The sequence below is a fragment of the Acomys russatus genome, chromosome 8 (genome assembly GCF_903995435.1).
Source record: "Acomys russatus chromosome 8, mAcoRus1.1, whole genome shotgun sequence".
Classification (NCBI taxonomy): Eukaryota; Metazoa; Chordata; class Mammalia; order Rodentia; family Muridae; genus Acomys; species Acomys russatus.
In genome coordinates, this window is record NC_067144.1 from 55,183,411 (window position 1) to 55,204,496 (window position 21,086).

General features: G+C 38.1%; 1 pseudogene; it reads left to right on the plus strand.

Annotated features, from left to right (window-relative positions):
- The first annotated feature begins 12,871 nt into the window (after positions 1 to 12,871).
- Positions 12,872 to 13,939, plus strand: LOC127193010 (POU domain, class 5, transcription factor 1-like; annotated as a pseudogene).
- The last annotated feature ends 7,147 nt before the right edge of the window (positions 13,940 to 21,086 follow it).

The following is a 21,086-nucleotide window of genomic DNA, read 5'->3' on the forward strand; positions in this document are numbered from 1 at the left end:
AAACATTGAGATGTAACAAGAATAAATTAATAAAAAATAAAAAAAAATAAAAAATAAAATAAAATAAAATAAAATATAATCCTCCAAGAGAAATCATTCTAGATTTTCCAAAAAAGCACAGCTTCCAGCAAACATAAAGGATAGTTAATGTACTTGTAATAAAGTTATGTAATGTCTAAGTTAATTATGAGACTGACCAAATTATATCAATTCAAATTTCAGAAAGAAAATGGTATCACTATATACATGTTATGTAGCTTCATGCCGGTTGAGAGAATCATAAACTCAGGACATGTTCCACTGAGATGTGACAGTAGATTGGTGAAGTACACTATATATCAGTGAAATTATCTTGATGTTGCATTTAATATAAAAGCAGATGTAGGAGTTCATGATGAGAATGACTGTAGGATCAAAAATAATGATGACTTAATAAGATTCATTTTAAATACTTAAAGAATGGAAAATTCATTTACTGAGATGAAGCAATATATAACAGGTCCTGGGTAGAAAGGAAACATAGAATATTTCAATCTATGCAGCTGCTCACTAGGTTCCAAATGGGATTATCAACTACTCAAGTAAGTAAACAGTTCTAGAGCTCACCAAAGCACGAGGTCATTTCATACCAAAATGGAATGTGTTTTGATACAAAAAATAAATGCCACAATTGAATCCCATTTGGCCACAATTTTCAGATTAAAAATAGTTTGTGAGGTTCATCAAAAATGTTTCTAACAAGCAGCTAATGAGGTAAGCAGAGTGAGTGGCAGGTTATCTAATAATCCAAGTGAAAAAAAATCTTTTCAGGAATAATAAACACTTGCCACCGCAGGTGGTATGAAAATTAGAGTTGAAGAATATGGTAGTTCAACTGACCATGATAATGACTATGCTACAGCACCACTAAGAAAAAAGAAGATTCTAAATACCATGAAGAAAAAAAAAAGACTCTAAATGGATTTATAATGAGTAGAGATTGAGTCAGTAGAGTTTTGTTCAAAGGAAAAGGTATTTAAGAGGATTCTTTGGTCTGGGAAAATGATTTTGATTTTATTTTAAGGTTTCATCTTATTTTAAGTTAATTATCGCTATATATATATATATATAATATATATAATACATGAGAAAGTTATTAAATAGAAAAAAAGCTAATATAAGAATCAGAAAGCCTGGTGGGTATTTTTCATTAGTTAGGTCACAGATTAGGGGGCCCAGTCCATAGAAGAAGACTTGGGATTTCCAAAGCAAATGTCCTGATTTCTAACAGCATCTTCTTCATAGTAAGCAGTGATGTTTCATGTCTTAAGATAGGTTATGGTATATATTTCCATAAACAGTCTTCACCTCCCTTGTACCCCACATTAAAAGCCTGAGAATCTCCCAAAACCTAGGAGAAATAAAAAGGGTATCTTCATTCTCACTCTCTACCTGCTCTCACTGACTTTCTTTCTTTTTACATACCAGGTACTTATATGTGTCTCTGCCTTAGTCTTTGGCTTAATAACAAGGATATACTGTTTGTCTTGCTTTCTCTTATCTCAGGGGTTTGGCCTGAAAATGTTACTTGCCTAACATTATGCTGATCAGATTTTGAGCTGTAATTTGAATCTGCCAATATCGCACAGGTCTGCCTGTCTTACTCAGTAGAAGACAGGTTGGTTGAACTTTTGATTTAAATAATATGTTTTGAGATCATTTTTGACCATTTCTTACATGAAATAATCTGTGCTCATTTTCAGTTCTCATGAAACTTTCACGTGTTCTGCCAGCTCCTATCAATTATTCTTGCTGTCAATAAATTCCTTTCCTGTTTCCATTTCTGTTTTGTCCACCTATTGATGTTAATGACAGTTGCTTGTATGAGCATGGATAAGGATTTTTCTTGTATTGTGGGCAAGTTACCAAAGGCTATACTGCTTCAGAAGATGACAACCCATCTCCTAGAAACAACTACCTGCGTTCGAGAACACAGAAAGCAGTACGGCAATATGGGCCAATGTTCTCCATCACACCCATTTTCTCATGATTTGGAATTCTGAATGCAATAGTGCTCTTAGTGCTTAAGCACTGCTGAGTTGAAAACGTTCTCAAGACGTATTATAATTAATTTTTCATGCGATAAAATAGAACACATAGATAAAAGAAACAACATCACTATAATTTGTGAAACTTTACAAAGATACTTCTCTTACTTGCCACTGAGGGATGACTTTGCAATAAATAAATTCTCATCCATGCCCCTCTAAAGAACCTTAAAAAGCCTTACTGGCAGACACACACACAGACACACACACACACATACACACACACACACATGCACTCACACATGCACAGTGAGACATCAAAGCAGAAGGAGATTCAATGAAAAGAGGAAGCGAATTAATAGGGATGGAAGGGAAACAAGAGTAGATAATGAGGTTAACATGTTTGGTATATTTTATGTACATGTATGAAAGTATAGTAAAACTATTATGTATAATTAATGTATGACAATAAAAATTTTAAATACTAATCATAATTTCCTAAAACTGAACTAGTCAATAATTTAAAATAAGACAAAAGAGAAGGATTTAGTCTATGGCATATGGAAATAAATAGCTGAAACCCAACTTGTAAGATCATTTCTTAACCCAATGACAGGTCTCCTTGATATCTGAGTCTGAAGAAGTACAGGCTAAACATATTTCTGTATTAATGCCTCTTCTGTACATTAAATTATTCTAGATGTAAGACTTTTGTTTCAATGAACTCTTACTAGTTAGAAGAGTGTATTAGATTGTATCAGTAGTACTTTCAATAAAAAAACAGCTTATTTATAGAAAAAATTATTTAAAATATTATAATAGAATAAAGGAAAATTTGAATATGTAACAGAGATTTTTAAGCTAATATGTATACAAGTCCATGCAATTGATAAATATACATGAGATACTGATTCATCATTTTAATGCAAATTTTCAAAGGATAATTTCAACTGTCACTAGATAGAGTGATTTATTAGTGTCAGGCTATTTGTTGTATGCTATGATAAATACTATATGATTCATCATGACATTCTATAAATATTGCAGTGGATTATTAAAGCGATAAAATCCAATGGCAGAAATATAATGAGATCATGTCACATTTGTATAAAAGCTACATTTGATAAATTGTACATTCTATACAGTCTATAACAGTCTTAGGAGGATTTAAAGGGATGCTTCTTGGAACAAAAGGAGAAGGAAAAAATAGCACTAAAGTTAGTTTATGATTCAAGTGAGAGCACAGATCAATACACCTGTTAAGAACACAGGGCAATACAAATAAACAGTAGATTACCACTTGGGCTTCCGTGTGAAAGATAAGTTTATAACACACAGACAGAGCCTTGGACAGCCCAAATCAGGTATTTCACACAACTTTTAATGACCTCTTAATTGAACTGACTGTTACCATGTTTGGAATCGTACATCTCACTGATGTTTTTTGCCCTACCTCTCAATATATTAAGTTATATTAATCTGTTCTCTAGAAATCAAGATTGTGTGGAGAAATTTGCTTTGAAGAAATAAAAAATAACAGGTGACATTAATGATAAATTTTGCTCATTGATTATGACTGAACTTTCTGACAACTCTGTCCCTGTCAAGGAAAATTTCACTATTGAAAGTCTTATCTGAGATAAAAGCACAAGAGGTCCTCAAGAAACTCCTGGGCTCCAGGTTAGCCAGGGTGATGAGTTCCTGGGAGACATCAACAGCTTTTAGAGGCTTTGGTAACAGAAAGCCCAGTACCCCACACCTGGAATATGCTAACAGTGGTCTGACGTCCTAATTCTTTCCTTGGGCAGACATCAGCAGTAGCAGACACTTCCACTGTACCAATTAATCAGGTGGTTAAGGTTGTTCCCTCTCTCTTCTCTCTCTCTCTCTCTCTCTTCTCCCTCCCTCCCTCCCTTCCTCTCCCTTCCTCTCCTCTTTCCTCTCCTCTCTTCCCTTCTTCTTCTTCTTTTCTCTCTCTCTCTCTCTCTCTCTCTCTCTCTCTCTCTCTCTCTCTCTCTCTCTCTCTCTCTCTCTGTCTCTCTCCCTCTCCCTGTGTGTGTGTGTGTGTGTGTGTGTGTATGTACGAATGAATGAAATCAGCTAGGATAACTAAAAACTCCATTTTCAGTAAGGTGTCAATTAGACAATAGAATCACATAGGCAAAGAACATGCTCAAACAAGTCTAAAAGGATTGCAGATGGGCTGCAGGTGGCTAGGAAATTTATGTCAGAATACTTAGATTATCTTAAAACATTTCATTGCTGTCAGCGAGATCAGATCATAATAATCCCTATAAACAGGAATGGTCAATTGAACATGAAACTGGCCATAGAAGACAGGCAGGGACACATGCACTGTTGCTGGTTTTGAGGTGAAAGGGGATTGTACATTAGTGAATTTTAGTGGCAACTGGTATCTAGAAAGTGAAAAGAAATTGGCTTCCACAGCGCTTCCACATGGTGTTCACCTTACCTGACCCAGAGAGGCCCATGGTGGACTTCTACCCAATGCATTATAAAGTGTCAGATTTGAGACTTTTAAGCCACAAGTTATTTGGTGGTCATTATGGCAGCAATAGAGGACTAATACAAAACTGGTATTTTACTTTTGCCAAAAGAAATATTTCTGATGCTATAGGTTGTACAAAGAGCAAACTGGTTATAAAGGACAAACTGTGCAACTTCACAAATTATAACAATACACAACACTGCTCTTAAATAATTCCATGAAACAAAACATCTAATCTATATCAGAAAATCACATAAGAACTATAACCTACTTTTGTCTGTGTCAACTTTTAGCCACAAGGATAGTGACTCCAGATTTATTTAAGATAAAATAACATTTCTTTAAAAAAAATCTATATCTGACAATGAGCCAGTGAAGGAATAAGAATTCATAAAAACCGAGTTAATATATAATTCCCTCATTTCTCACTTGACTTTTGACTATTAGATGCAAAATGAGAGTATTACAAAGAAACAAAGGTTTCACCTCCATTTACTCATTGAAAAGTATTGTATGTTTCAGCAACTATTTGGAACTGCAAACATTTAAAGTTTTATTTTTTTAAGGTGCTTACAACCAAACTTTAATAACAAATTAAAAGAAGACAGGCATGGTGGCACATCCTTTAATACCAGCCCCTGAAAGGATGAAACAGGAGACTGAGGAATTTGAGGCAAGTTTGACTACATATTGAAGCTTTGTCTGTTTTATATGAAATTAACATGTTATGAATCTTCACAAGTGAACTCAGTCCAACGCTGATTTTTTTTCACAACAGAAAAAGAATAACATACATTACCATAGTCTGTTCTGGATAACTTCCAAAAGTACTAGTGAGAAAAAAAAAACACTGCAGTAGAGTTTTGAAATAATTCTGTCCTTGGGGTGAAACTGTAGCCAGAACGCCCTTCTAGAATTTCTAATATTGAAATATTGACTGGTATCCAAGAAGGGAGTGCGTTAAATCATATTCCACAGCAGGGGAAGGATGTGTATGCGATAGCAAGTTTGAAATTACGTATTCCCTGCTATTTCTCTGTCCATAAATAAAGTAGTTTCCATGCAGAAGTCACAGATAAAAACGTGTTAAATATCTTTCACAAGACTACAGTAAAAGAGCAACCTATTCCCGACTTCAAAAGATTGAAAATAGTTGTAACATCAAGGTGACATCTGAAGCCAAAATCCAGGAGTTGTTATTTCCAGTCTCTAAGGGACCTAAATTAGCCAGTAGCAGTCAGGTTATATTTACACCTCTCCTTTCTGGGTTTGAAATCAGCAGTGGCAGGAGACAGGGAGAAACTGCTGTCTGCATCTACAATGACCACTTTTAGAAGAACACAGCTTTCTTCAGAATTCAATCCCTATGTTCAGGGACAATTACAACAGATGCCTACTGTAACTCTTGAAACTCTACAGGGTTATAGTAGATTATACTAATAGGAGGTTGTGTTGAGACTATGAAAATGATACACTTCTAGATTTCTTTATAACATATGAACATCAATGTATTATCTATCCAGCTTTTACTTTGTTCTCTTTTTTAAGACAAATAAAGCTTTTCATTAAGAAGGGGGTGAGGAAAGATGTTTTTGCTCACACGGGAATGAACATTCATCATGGATGTAACTGCTAACAGCAACAGTGTAGGTTGTAATGAAATGGAAATTGTTTATAGCTAGGGTGAATAGGAAAAATAAGTTATTCAAATCACACAGCATTAGGTATAAAGTGGTTTGTTTTGTTTTGTTTTTTTTTTTTTTTTTTTTTTTTGGTCATTCTTTTAGAAGACATATAAAAGTACTTTGGAAAGGCAATGTTCTTTTTCTGTAATTTTTATTGAATTGAACAATTGAAAGTTGTTATTACATATATTTTATCAGTAATTTATACAAAGCAATTATAACATATAATTTTATAAGCAATAAAAAGGGGAGGGCATCCCATTGGGACTCTAAATGAGAGACGCATGGGAGAATAGCAAAATAGAAGGATACAGAGGGTCCTAGAAATCTACAAGTAGAACAATATGATAGGCAGATTTGGGCCCAGGGGTCCCGCTCAAACTAAGGCACCAGCCAAGGACAATACAGGAGGTAAACTTTAAACCCCTTCCCAGATCTAGCCAATGGTCAGAATATTCTCCACAGTTGAGTGGAGAGTGTGATATGACTTTCTCACGTACTCTGGTGCCTCACATTTGACCATGTCCCCTGGAGGGGGAGACCTGGTGGCACTCAGAGGAAGGACAGCAAGTAGCCAAGAAGAGACTTGATACCCTATGAGAATATACAGGGGGAGGTAATCCCCCTCAGGAACAGTCATAGGGGAGGGGAATAATGGGAAAATGGGGGGGGGGAAATGGGAGGATACAAGGGATGGGATAAACATGGAGATGTAACAAGAATAAATTAATAAAAAATAAAAAATAAAAAAAATGTTCCAAATAATTATAGTTTCACACCTGATAATATTGCACTTCTTGAAATAACATTATTTGATTTATATACCACATTAATCAGAGTATATTTATAAGCATCGCTCTTCAAAGACACATGGCAAATAGATTGACGAATGATACTTCAGTTTTAACGACCCATCTACACTTGTGTTTTGCTAGTAGATCTCTCATACAGGATGAATATGACTAAACCAAACCATTTGCTTATGGAATGGCATTGGGAAGAAAAATCAAAAAGCCTAATGTAGAGAAAGAACAATTTGAATTTTAGGCAAAGAAAAACTACATCCACTTAAGTTGTTATCTCAACAAAGATAAGATGGGGGACATTTTGTTGATAATTTGAAATAAAGTAAACCTAGTTTTAGTGGCCACCCACAGTGCCCTCAGTTCTGTATATAAAACTCCCAGCCCTATCAACTTGCCCTTTCCTGCAGGACATTATAAGAAAGTGATATATTTATAAGAGTCCCATCAAAATGTCACCCTGGAAGTATGCATTGAGGATCATGCAAAATGCAAAAAAAAAAATAAATAAATAAAATAGAATAAAATAAAAATAGAAAATAGAAAAAATTAAAATGCTTTGGAGCATCCTAGCACACTGACTTATACTGTAACTCAAAATCATTTTAGAAAGTTGACATAAGGAAAATTTACAACTCTGTACAAAATATTAGTGTGCTTAAAAGTACTGCCAAATGCCAAATCCTATCAGTGCTACAGACCTTGACAGAGTTTTATATTTTTTTCTCCCAGATCACACAGGTTGGATTACAAACCAATAAGCTTGCAATATAAACCAAAAGATGGGAGTGTATAGGTTTTAAGGGACTCCCACTATGTCCTAATCACTGATCACCACAGGAGGCACAGAGCTTAGTACACATGCATTCATCTTGCTCAGGCTGAAGTGAAGATTAGAGAAGCTCAGATGGTAATAACTGGCGGCCTTACACATCATGAGAAGGTCTCCAGTTCTCATAACACAATAATTTTAAAAATGTGTCTTGATTACATTTGGCCCTTAGAGAGTTAGGAAAAACACGGAAAATAAGAAGACATAGAAAATAATTGCTAATACTCATATATGTACCATAATTCCTAATACTTATTTTTAATATTTTCAATTTTCAAATATATATGTATGTACATATATATATACATATATTACAAAATGTTGAGTTTTGCTGAAGATTTCAAAAGCTGAATATCCCTTAGTCCCAGTTACACACTCTTCTCTGTCTAAAGCCTTCTTTTGTACAATTTTTCTATTGTTTAATAGTCCTTCTACATTAATATCTGTGTTTAATTAGTTTGAAGATTTGATATATGAGAGAATGTGTGTGATACTTTGGTTTTGGTCTTCAGCTTAGTGTACATCCAGCATCTTACAACTGACAGCATCTTGTCCCACTTACTGGCTCCTCTACAGTGTGTGTCCACTGCATTTTCCTTATGGATTCATCCACTGGTGGGTACCCAGGCTCATTCTATGACGTGCTGCTCTGAACAGAATGCCAATCAGACACTTGCTCCAATCAGAACAGACTTGCTACATCCTATAACTGGTGCCATTTCTTGCTACATAGCCTAGACTGTACTAAATGAAACTCCAGATGTCATAGTTCTAGCTCTCATCATCTATAAATTGTATGTTCAGACATCCTCCTTAAGTGATCAGAGAAATCTGGAAATCTACAAATATAACTCCCTTCCATAATTCTATAGTAATTGACCCTAAGGGAATATTTTGCATATTGTAAAGGCAGTTATCTCCATATCAGAGATACATATATTACTTTTTATATGCTTTCTAACAATTGTACAATATATAACAAATCTTTATCACTTTTTAATTTTCAAGATTATACTTTAAGTCTCTCTGCTTCTCAAATAGTATATACTCACTTATATCGGGACACTAGGCCAAGGGGCATGTCTCATGAAAGTCTTCACTTACCAGGAAAGTGGGATAGAGGTGAGGACATCCTAAGGTGAGAGAAATATAGGAGATAGAGAAATAGATGGATCCAGAGGGTCCTAGAAACCTACAAGAAAAATACCATGATGGGTGGATCTGGGCCCAGGAGTTCTACTTGATCTATGGCACCAACTGAAGACAATACATGCAGTCATCATCAAACCCCTACCCAGATCTAGCCAAGGGACAGAACATTCTCCACAGTTAAGTGGAGACTGGGGACTGACTTTCACACGAACTCTGGTGCCCCATATATGGCCATGTCCCCTTGATGGGGAGGCCCGATGGCACTTGGAGGAAGGATAGCCGACTACCAAGAAGAAACTTGATACCCTAGGATCATATTCAGGGGGAGGAGGTCCCCCTCAGTCACAGTCATAGGGAAGGGGAATGGGGTGAAAGCGGGAGGGAGGGAGGAATGGGAGGATGCACAGGATGGAATAGCAAATGAGATGTAATATGAATGATTTTATTTTTCAATAAAAAAGATTATAATTTAATTTCAATAGATCACTCATTCCTTTCCTTCTACCAAACCCCTCCCCACTGTTTCAATATCATGAGTTCTTCTTTCACTAATTATTATTTCATCAATTGATGAATATGTGTGTATATATATATATATATATATATATATATATATATATATATATTTCCTAATATAGCCTATTGGTTCAGTATAATGTTACCTTTTTATATGTTTTCAGGGCTGACTGTTCAGTGTATGAAATTTGTTACCTCTCAGTTTTATCTTTTGAGTTCTATAATAGACATTTGACATTAAAAGTGTACAACATGATCTTGCCTTTAAAAGCTTCACCAATATACAGTTTGGTGGGAGAAATAATTTATAATATTCTATAAAGCAGTACGATGGCCATAATTCAAAATAACTCATCAATCATTTTATAAAAACTCAAAAGACCAGAGTTTTGAAGATTCCCAGAAAGAAATGCTGATTATTCTAAACATGAAACATTGTGTGTATGTATTGTCATTGTACTCCATAATTATATATAATTGCATATTAAATGGAAATACAAGGAATATCATAATAACCAATTTAACAAATAATATATAGTAACTTCAATATATAATTTATCATCCTAACTAGCATGAGTTTTTTTTTATCTTAGCCATTCTGATAGGTGTAAGAAGGAATCTCAGAGTCTTTGGAAGACTCCTCCATTGCTGGTGGGCGGGCAAACTCACAACCACATTGGAAATCAATCTGGTGTTTTCTTAGAAAACTAGGAATAGTTCTACCCCAAGACTTAGCCACACCACTCTTGGGTTTATACCCAAAAGATGCTCCACTATACTACAAAGATATTTGCTCAATTGTGTTCATAGCAGCTTTACTCGTAGTAGCCAGAATCTGGAAACAACATAGATGTCCCTCAACCAAAGAATGGATAAAGAACGCACAATGGAATTCTATTCACCTTGTAAAAACAAGAAAATCTTGAAATTTCCAGGCAAATGGATGGAACTAGAAATGATCATCCTGAGTGAGGTAAAACAGACCCAGAATGACACACATGGTGTCACTCAGTTATAAGTGATATAAGTTATAAGTTATAAGTTATAAGTGAATATTAGCCCAATATAAATGCCCTCTGAGCGACTCCACCCAGCAGAGGATTTGGATAGATACTCAAGCTGGAATCTAGGCAGAGCCTGAGAGTTGTACGGAAGAACAGGAGGATGACCCCACAGGGAGACGATCCAGGCCTGAGGTTCTGGACACAGGGGGTCCTGCACAAATTGCTGCACCAAACAAGGACAATGCAAGGAGAGAACTTAGAATCGCTTTTCAGATGTAGCTGACGGACAGCTAATTCCCCATTTAGGGAGGGAATGGGAGGAACTGTCTCTCAACTTCTTACATGCACTCTAGTACCCATGATTTGATGACTGCCCCTTGGCAGGGCAGCCTTGTGGGCACACAGAGGAAGGGGATACAGGCTATCCCGATGAGACCTAATGACTGTGGCCAGAGGGTGCGGGAAGAGGTCCACCCTGTCAGAGGTCTGGGGGAGAGAAATGGAGGGAAGGGGTGGGAGCGTGGGATTGGGAAGATAAGAGCAATAAGGGGATAATAATTGGGATGTAATGTAAATAAATTATAATAAATTTTAAAATAAGTATAAAAAATCAATATTTAGGAGAGCTAGTGTCATGAAAGAGTCCTGTCAGTGGTGCTAGGCATTGCATTGTGAAGTTCCAAGTGATAAGTAAATAAGCCCTGGTGTGGGCTTATAAACCTGAGAGCAGTGGCAAGTGGATAACTGCTTCTGTCACTGGTTATGAATTCAGACCTTAATTCCACTCATGTTGGTGTCCACGTACCTCTTTATTCTTTAAGAAAAATGTTGAATAGTGACTGTTTTTTATAGAATTTGAAATAGTTGTTACCAAACTATTTTATGTTCAAGCAAATAAAGAACAAATAAGTAAATAGCATAAAGAGAAAAAATAAGTATATAATTTAAGTAACATAAGCTATATTTTGCAGAGTTAGCTGGTAAATAACTTTAGATAAGGGCTGATTTTTATGTAAGAACATTTTGCTTAGAACTATCTAAGTATATGTTCATATATTTATCTGTGGGGTGCGTGTGTGTGTGTGTGTGTATGTGTGTGTCTATGTTTCAGAGTGTGGGTACAGACGTATGCTTTCTATGAAATGCATGTGGAATTGATAGAGCCTTATTGTATGGAGTCCCTTACTTCTACCTCTTCGAGAAATGACAGGTCTCTTGTTTTTCTCCATTGCAGTTGCCAGGCTGTGCGGCTCCATGAGTTCCTGGAGCCTTTCTCCCTTTTCATCCTACCACAAGAGTACTGGCATTGCAGGCACATGCAACCATGTCTGGCTTGGTGTTGGGTCTGGAGGCCCAAATTCAAGTCTTCGTGCCTGTATAGCAAGGCTTTAGCACTGAGCAGACGCACCAGCCCCTACATTGGCATTTTTAAGCCCCCAAATATCACACATGTCACCAGAGTTGATCTTCTATTTAAAACTACTTAAGTTTGTCTTCGAATCTGGTACTAATATGAGTCCTACTATGCCACTAGAAATTCTTTGAAAGCTCCCATGTTTCAATAACTTCAAATTAATTTTTATACATTTTTTTGTGAGGGAATTATTCTAGATATGATATGTAAAAAATTTAAGTCCTTTATATTTACAAAATTGGCAATGTTTTGTAGGGAAATAGGTCACAAAATAAAACAAGCTATGGGACACATTTTAGGAAGTATGTTGTGCCAACTAGCCTATATAATCTACATCAATAAAGGAACCTGCAGGAAGATGCAGCATTGAGGAGTCAGGATTTCATCATGGCTCTGATGACTGTCAGTCTCAAAAAGAGAAAACATGAGTGGACAATGTTAATGAACCCACCCATCTAAATGTACATTAATCCAAGTGCAAAATGCCAAACATTATATTTTATTTAGTTTCCTAATGCATCTTACATTACATAAGAATTCTAATATAACAATTATATCATATGATTCATACATATATGAAATAGCAAATTGACTACAAAGAACTATAACTATTCTTATCAGAGTGTCTTCTTGGATATCCAGAGTTCAGCAATATCTGTCTAGAGGTGACAGCAAGAGAGACATTTTCAAATTTATTTTATAATACCAATTTTATTTTAAGTCATTTGTGATGTTTGACAACCTCACTATCATGGTCTCAAGGTCCCATTTACCCATACTCAAAGCAATCCTCACATGAATCCCAAAATTGACTAATTATTTAAGGTTTATGACAATAAATGTAGTTCATCGCAGTGTATATCTTTCTTTCATAAAAGTTGACACTTCATACCATAAAATGCTTTATAAAAATTTTGATGGGATAACACATGAATCCGTACTGTAATATGCAAGATGAAAGTGGATATTTGGACCCTCTACCAGGTGGGGGTGATGAGTCAGGAGGGTTGGATCCGGGTTGAGTGGACCCTCGAACCTGGCTAAGCTTCTGAGGGCCTCATGATGGGCCCAGAATTGGGCCAGATGTTGATCAGACTGAGAGGTGTTGGGGATCACCGCATGTCCCCCATCATATGAGTTCTATGGAGTGATGGATGGCATACTGTGGACCTCAGGTTGGACTGGGCCTAGTGAGCCAAGTTGGCTTGGAGACTTTTCCTCATGAGGGCCAGGCAGGAGCAGGAGTGGATAGCTACTCAGAGGAGACCTCCCCAGTGTGGTGAAGTGGGAGAAGATGGAACCAAGCCCCAAGGAGTCCCAGAATATGAAATCCTTGCAGCAGGAACTAGAGCAGTTTGCCAAGCTGCTGAAACAAAAGAGAATCAACTTGGGGTACACCAGGCCGACTTGGGGCTCACCCTGGGTTTTCTCTTTGGAAAGGTGTTCAGCCACACAATCGTCTGCAGCTTTTAGGCCCTACAGCTCAGCTTCAAGAACACACATGAGCTGCTGCCCCTGCTGAAGAAGTGAGTGGAGAAAACGGACAAGAACGAGAATCTTCAGGAGATATGCAAAGTAGAGTCCCTAGAATAGGCCTGCAAGAGAAAGCGGACAAGCATTGAGAACCGAGAACCATGTGACACGGAGCCTGGAGAACGTGTTTCTGCAATGCCCAAGTCCACGGTACAGCATATGAGTATCATCGCCAAGCACCTTGTGCTGGAGAAGGATGTGGTCCGACTGTGCTTCTGTAGCCGGGGCCAGAAGGGCAAAACACCAAGCATTGACTATTCCCATCAAGGGGAGTATGAGGCCTCAGGGTCTCCTTTCACGGGATGCTCTGTAACATTTCCTCTGTCCCTGGGTCCCCATTTTGGTGCCCCAGGTTATAGGAGCCCCATTTTACCACTCTCTACTCTTCAGTCCTTTTTCCTGAGGGTGGAGCATTTCCTTCTGTTCCTGTCACTGCTCTAGGCTCTCCCATGCATTCCAACTGAGGCCCCATGCCTGTCTGGGAGCGAGCTGAGCCTAGGCAGGGAAAGGAGGTGGACAAAGGAAACCTGGAAACCACCACAGCTGTGGGATTCAGTTGATTTACTGAGGAGGGATTGAAAGCACAAAAGGAGGCAGAGGAGATGAAGCTCAATGACGCTGTTGATGGTGAGTCACTCATCATTTTGGTCTTAAATAAAAATAAATTAAATAAAAAAAAAGAAAGTGGACATATGATAAGTTTTAGCCACCATTTTTAAAGTCACTCGCTAGTTTTTAATGATCCCTTGATCATTTATGTTTCTGACATGAATAAATAGCTAATACTAACACAAAGTTATATTAAAATTAAATTAAATTTCCCACAAAGTTTAAATTTCAGTAATATTAAATATTTTGGGACTAAGTCCTTATGAACATTCAAAATTAGGACTTCATTGCTGCAATGGGCATATGGTGACCCGTACACCAGAATACTGGTTTAGCTGGGGTCTAAGACAGTGCACTTTGTAGTTTATCATCATGTGGTCACACATTGACTCTGACTCCTCATACTAAGGCCCCATGATCATCTGTATCTCATGAAATTTTGCTCATGAATAGTAAAGCACTTTAATATAATCTCTGCTGAAGGTCCTCATCATTAAGTCCTAGAAAGATGACACATGATGACTTTTCAGACAACAGTTCCAGGGCCCTGATGTGAACTGGACTCAGTTTCACTCTCCAGCATGGCCAATCAAGAAAGCCTAGATCACAAACATGACACCGACTATTTATTCTTTTCAGTCTGTTCCATGGCTGTCTCTTCCCTTTACAGACAATTTCATGAGGCATTTCATACTATAGAGGTTTGCAGTTATACAATAACTATGGCTTCTAAAATGCTTGATCTGTGAGAACATGATTAAGCTTATGTGTAATTTATAAATTATTTTGCTTTCTTGTTAGGATTACAGTCAGAAGTTTTATAGTTAGGTAAAGGCTCAATAGAAATCCCCTTATTTATACATAACTTATTAGCAATGACATTCAAGTTTCTTACAGGTACATAGTGTCTTCAGAGAGAATCTTCTAAAGCTAAAAGAATAGGAAAGGGATGGTGCCAAAAAAGTGGTTATGGAAGAAGGCATGACTAGACAATTCATTGAATCAGTTAAGGTAGAAAACATGTTTGCCTTTCACCTTTCTAACTGGCATGTCTGAGGAGACTAACCATAACCAGTGACTTGGACACATATGGATATAAAGGAAGACAAAACATACCCTGAAGAGAGAACATTACTCCTTCATGTTGGCTAAAGACAAATCTCTAGAAGCAATTGTGCTGGCCCAGGGTAAAGCAGTCCATTTGTGTGTTTCACAAAGGTCTTCCTCAATCTTGAAGTAGATCTGGGACTCTATGGAAAAGACATGGCTATATTTCCTCCTGACCTCTTTCATAAATATTATTTTCCAAAGCCAAGCATCTGAAAGGTATTGAGCTGCAGGGAATCTGAGGTCCTGTGCTCTGATAAACTGCCAGCAAAGCTGTGAGCCAGTGTTTCCACTTACAAACAGAACCTTACAACATATTATTGAGCAAAATGGTTGTACCCAATGGTCTTCATGTGAAAAGAAGGAAACGGATATAGCAGCCCTTCACCAAAAAGTTTCTTTCAGTACTGCCTGAGTAATGACGCAACTTAGATTCTATTTTAATGAAGATAAAATTAGTGAGGAGAAGCCTTTTCAGTTGAAAGCGTGCCAAGGATTTGTCAAAACCCTCTGGTAATGAGAATGGCTGCCTGAGCTATAGGGAAAGAAGTGGGAGGGGAGGTGGAAAGAACAACAGAGAAGCAGCTATAGAACATTCTGGAACTCCCTCCAAAGCCAAGGCAGTATATTGAACATGTAAGTGAACCTGGACACCTCGGTGTATGAAATAGTGTTAAAACTCAACCGAAGCAGAGCTTGAGAAGCATTTGTTGTTTTAGCTGAGAAATGTATTTCATACAGTGTTAAAAGTAGAAATTCTGCCAATGTTTCTGTAATAGGTAGATACTAGCCATAATGTACAGGATAACCAGGCTACAAAGAAGACCGAAAGAAGCCAAGTAATAAGGAGGGCCAAAGGGAGGATGCTTGAATCAAACACAGAAAGGGAAATAAAATAGACATTGGAAGTAGATGGTGGGAGGAATCTGGGTGGGAGAGGAATAGCGAGGAGAAAGAGGTAAGGATGGGGGTATTGGGGGAGATAACAGAAATCAAGTGGTGAGCATCTCTGGGATGGAGGAAGCTTACAGGAGGAGCTTCTGGGAGTCTATGAGGGTGACTCTAGCTGAGACTCCTGGCAGCAATAGATGAGGAGCCTGCAGTTGCCACCTCATGTAGCCAGGCAGGACTTCCAGTGGAGGGAAGGGGATATTAACTGTAAAACCTTAGATCCAATTTTTTTCTGCTATGCTTGCAGATAGGAGCCTAGCATAACTGTCTTCTGAGAGGCTTCATCCATCAGCTGATGGAAACGGATGCAGAGACCCATCGCCAAACAATAGGAGAAGTTCAGGGAGTCATATGGAAAGAGATTAAGAGAACCAGAGGTGTCAAGGACACAGTGGACCTACAGAGTAAATTAACCTGGGACTGTGGAGTCTCACAGGGAGCATGCATAGGTAGGAACTAGATCCCTACACATATGTAGCAGATGTGCAGCTTGCTCTTCCTGTGGGTCCCATAACAGCTGGAACAGGTGGATGGGGCTTGTCTCTGACTTTGTTGCCCGCTTCTGGATCCTTGTCCTTACCTGGGCTGCCTTGTGTGGCCTCAGGGGGAGAGGATATGTCTAGTGCTGCTGTAACTTGCTGTGCCAGAATGGGTCATTATCCATAGCAGGTGGGTGGCCTCTTCTCTGAGGAGATGGGCAGGGGAAGGTGGATGTGAGGTTGAGACTGGGGGAAGAGGAGGGAGGGGGGCTGTAATCAGGCTGTAAACGAAATAAATTAATGAGTGGAAAGAAGAACAAAGGAGAGACCTGCATCTCAAAAGTTGTCCTCTGACCTCCACACATTCACCCTAGAACATGTGTGTGCCCTGTCTTTAAATCAATAAATGCAATTAAGGAACACACAAAAAGCCTAAACGCCTTCCTTTAAACGATGGAAACTTTACAGTATTATATGATAATAAAGTAGCACAATGAACCCTCAAAAAATGGGAGGGAGGCAGAGGGGAAAAGAGGAAAAAGAGGAACTTTCAACAGGCCACACCTACTTACATAGACATCCTCTGTTTATAAGATAATTTTACAGAACTGAATGCTGTAGTTTGTGCCTCCACACTTCCCGTAGTTGTCACTTTACCCAGACAGGGTCTGGTCTGATTTTACTGCCTAACTCTCCATCTGTGTGATTCCTGAAATCACTGAAGTCAGGGATATTTGTTGTTTATTATATGAAAAAGCAATAAGACACAGTGCAAAAAAAGAATTGCTTCTATATATGAGCCAGGGGCCCAAGCACAGAAAATGATTCCAAATGGTTGTTAAAACTTACTTGTTTCTCAGGACACATGTAGTACAACAGTTTACCACACAGCGGCAGTATAAGGCCAGCTTCATATTTGAAATTAAATGATAAAAAGTTTCCGCAACATTTGATTAAAACAAAATCCTGTCTTGTTGTGGTTAGTAGAGAACCAAATTCTGTGACATTTCTAGACACCATGGGTTGTTTGTAATAAAATGGAAAGAGATTGCTTGACTTTTGTTCCCACGTCCATTCTACCTCCAACCTGGCCCCTATCAGTTTTCAAACAGCCTAGCAAGGAATTTTCCAATTCAAAGGCCTCTGCACATTCTGTTTATATCTGCCTGGGACACATCCTAACCCTGCTTTAATCTTTACATTTTCTGTTTAACAGCAATTTCCTTCGACTGTCAAAGCCATTTGACTTTAAAGCAGGTTACTCTCCCACAACTCCCAACTTTGTATGTCGGCAGCCACGTATTTAAGTCATGGCATTTATCCTCATTCAGAAATATTTTGTGCGCCTTCCTATTTTGTGTTTTTCCCAATTCATCCCAGAATCCTCTAAGCTTCATGAATTCAAAACTGACTCCCTGCATCACTTTTTAATCCCAGACTCTAGTACAGCGGGCATAATAAAAGTGCAGAACTATCTGCCGAATGAATAAATCCTAATGACCATGGCTTATTTTTTTTCCACCAAATTCAAGCAAGCCCTACACCTCTCATACAATCCCTTACCATAGCAACTAGAAAAACAGTAAGTTTTTTTTCTTGTATTTTCTTACAAGAAATGTGTCCCAAGGACTTCGCTGTAATTTAAATGAATCAAGACTAGTTCTGACAGATGTGATTTAGGCTTCTTCTCTTCTATTAAAAAAAAAAAGTCCCTTCTTTGGAAGGGGTCTTCTAGTATTTCAGAAGGACATAGCCATTAAGGAAGAAGGGGACTAGCTGAACAGTTGATGAGAGAGGGAAAGCTGGTTTTCACTAAGGGTGTGACCACGTTCCACACACCATCTGACAGCCAAACACCCAAGACTGTGAGAGCACCAGAAATTGGATAGGGAAGACAAACAGGACAGCTAAGGGGATGTAAGCCTGTAATACTGGGGTTTGCGAGGCTGAGCCTGGGGGACAAAGTATCCTGATGTCAAAACCAGCCTTATATACATAACAAGACTTTCTACAATATACAAGCTGGAGAGGAAGAGGAGTGGGAATCAGGAAGGAAATGGGAAAATGAATGGAAAATGGAAAGGATGGAGGCAATCTGCCTTAGTGCTGGCCAATCTCAAGGCAACCTTTGCAAAGTCCCCGAGTCAGGTGCAAAAGGAGAAACCAGAGACCAGCCTCGCAGTGACATTCTCTCCAGGTACAACAGACGATTATCATATAAATTGTTGATTAAGAAAATGAATGTTAGATAGAATCTCAGAGTCGTGTTGATTTGCATTTCCCTGATGACCAAGGGCTTTGAGCATTTCTTTAAGTGTTTCTCAGCCATTCGATATTCCTCTGTTGAGAATTCTCTGTTTAGTTCTGAGCCCCATTTCTTAATTGGGTTATTCGGTTTGGAGGTGTTTAATTTTTTGAGTTCTTTATATAGTTTGGATATTAGACCTTCATCAGATGTAGGGTTGGTGAAGATCTTTTCCCAGTCTGTAGGCTGTCACTTTGTTCTCTTGACAGTGTCTCCTGCCTTACAGAAGCTTCTCAGCCTCATGAGGTCCCATTTATTAATTGTTGACCTTAAGGCCTGGGCTGTTGATGTTCTGTGCAGGAAGTTGTCTCCTGTGCCAATGAGTCCCAGGCTCTTCCCTACTTTTTCTTCTAACAGATTTAGTGTCTCTGGTTTTGTATTGAGGTCTTTAAACCTACATGAAGAACATCATGATGGCTGGATCTGGACCCAGGGAGGTCTGCTCAAACCACTGCATCAACCAAGGACAATACATGTAGTAATATTTGAATGCCTACTGAGATCTAGCCAAGGGACAGAAAATTATCCACAGTTGTGTGGAGACTGGGGACTGATTCTGACATGAACTCTGGTGCCCCATATTTGACCACTTCCCCTGGGTGGGGAGGCCTGGTAGCACTCAGAGAAAGAACAGGAAGGCTACCAAGATGAGATTTGATAGGCTGTGACCCTATGGTGGGGCAGGAGATCCCCTTCTGTCACAGACCAAGGAGAGTGAAAGAGGGGGAGGAAGGGAGAAACAGGAGGACATAAGCAAGGGGATAACAATTGAGATGTAATCTGAATAAATTAATAAAAGAAAAAAATAAAGAAAATAAGTATTTCCTGAAAGCTTAAAAAGATGCCATAGATGAGTTTTAAATGGGTGACTGGTTGGTTTTGGTTTGTTTGTTTGTTTGTTTGTTTGGTTGGTTGGTTGGTTGGTTGGTTTTGAGCTGGCTGGGATAGAAAGTCTGCCCATCTTCAGAGACTGAAGGACCCAGGCATATGGCAGTAAATTTATGATCTCCACCTGTGGTTTGGCGATCATAGGTTTTGCTTTCCCCTTTTACCTCCCTACTGACAAGGCATGGAGAAAGAAGGAAGCTGTGTTCATTGGTAATTGGAAGGGCTTCATGCCCAGGAAGATGCCCACTAATCAAGATGGAGCCCAACCCTGGAACAGTCCTCATGGTCAAGAAGCTGTGGTTACACAGGCGACGGGACCTAGGAGAAATCCAGGACTATTACTCTGCTAAAAGGACATAGTATTAATTAAAGTAATTGTTGGTTTCTTATTTTTTATTATCCTTTTTACACAGATGGAACTTCTGAAGGTTTTAATATTGTATGGATTGAAATTTGTGTATCTCTTACATATTTGTCAGAATTAGACTTAGATATTGTAAGGTCATCTTATTGGCATTTATTTAACTAATGCTTCTGACATTTTTATGGGTCAATACCAACATCACTGGCATTTAGAAAAAGAGGATTCTCTAATTTTGCTTGTGAGAAACAAATGTATTGTCATTCATGTGTTTGTAAATATGTCAACAATAAAGTCCACCTAAAAGACATTTTGTCAGCATACGAATTGTGTCAGTGGTGTATGCATAAGTATGTCTGGGGCAACAGACAACAGAAGACCAAAGTAAATATTGATTCGTTAGAGATTTAAAAACCCTGAGAAAAATCAGAAAAATATCTGCCTGAGAACCACTGATAAAGGCATCAAAAGTCAGTGTTAACCTTGAAATCACACAGATACACATGGACATGCAGAACATAGAAAAGGGCGAGAAGAAAGTTAAATGTAAGTTAATTTCATACAAACGTTATATAAAGTCACTTTTTGTTTTTGTTTCTTAAAAACGACAATACATTCTAAGAATAGCAGATTATAGGAGGGCTGGAACACCTGGTGAGGATGTGACAGGATTCAGAAAAAAGTGCAAAAAAAATTGATTTTTAGTGCATGATATGCAGGTGTGAATAAACTATAACAAAGGTTGTCACTGTAGAGAGCTGCAGGTGTTTCCAGGTATGCTTAGGTGTGGATGAATTATCAGACTGAAATAGAACCTGAACTAAAAAGCAGACCCGCCACTGAAAATACATCCACAGTCTCTCCTCCATTAAGGAAGCATTTGGATGCTTCATTTTATACATACAACTCGT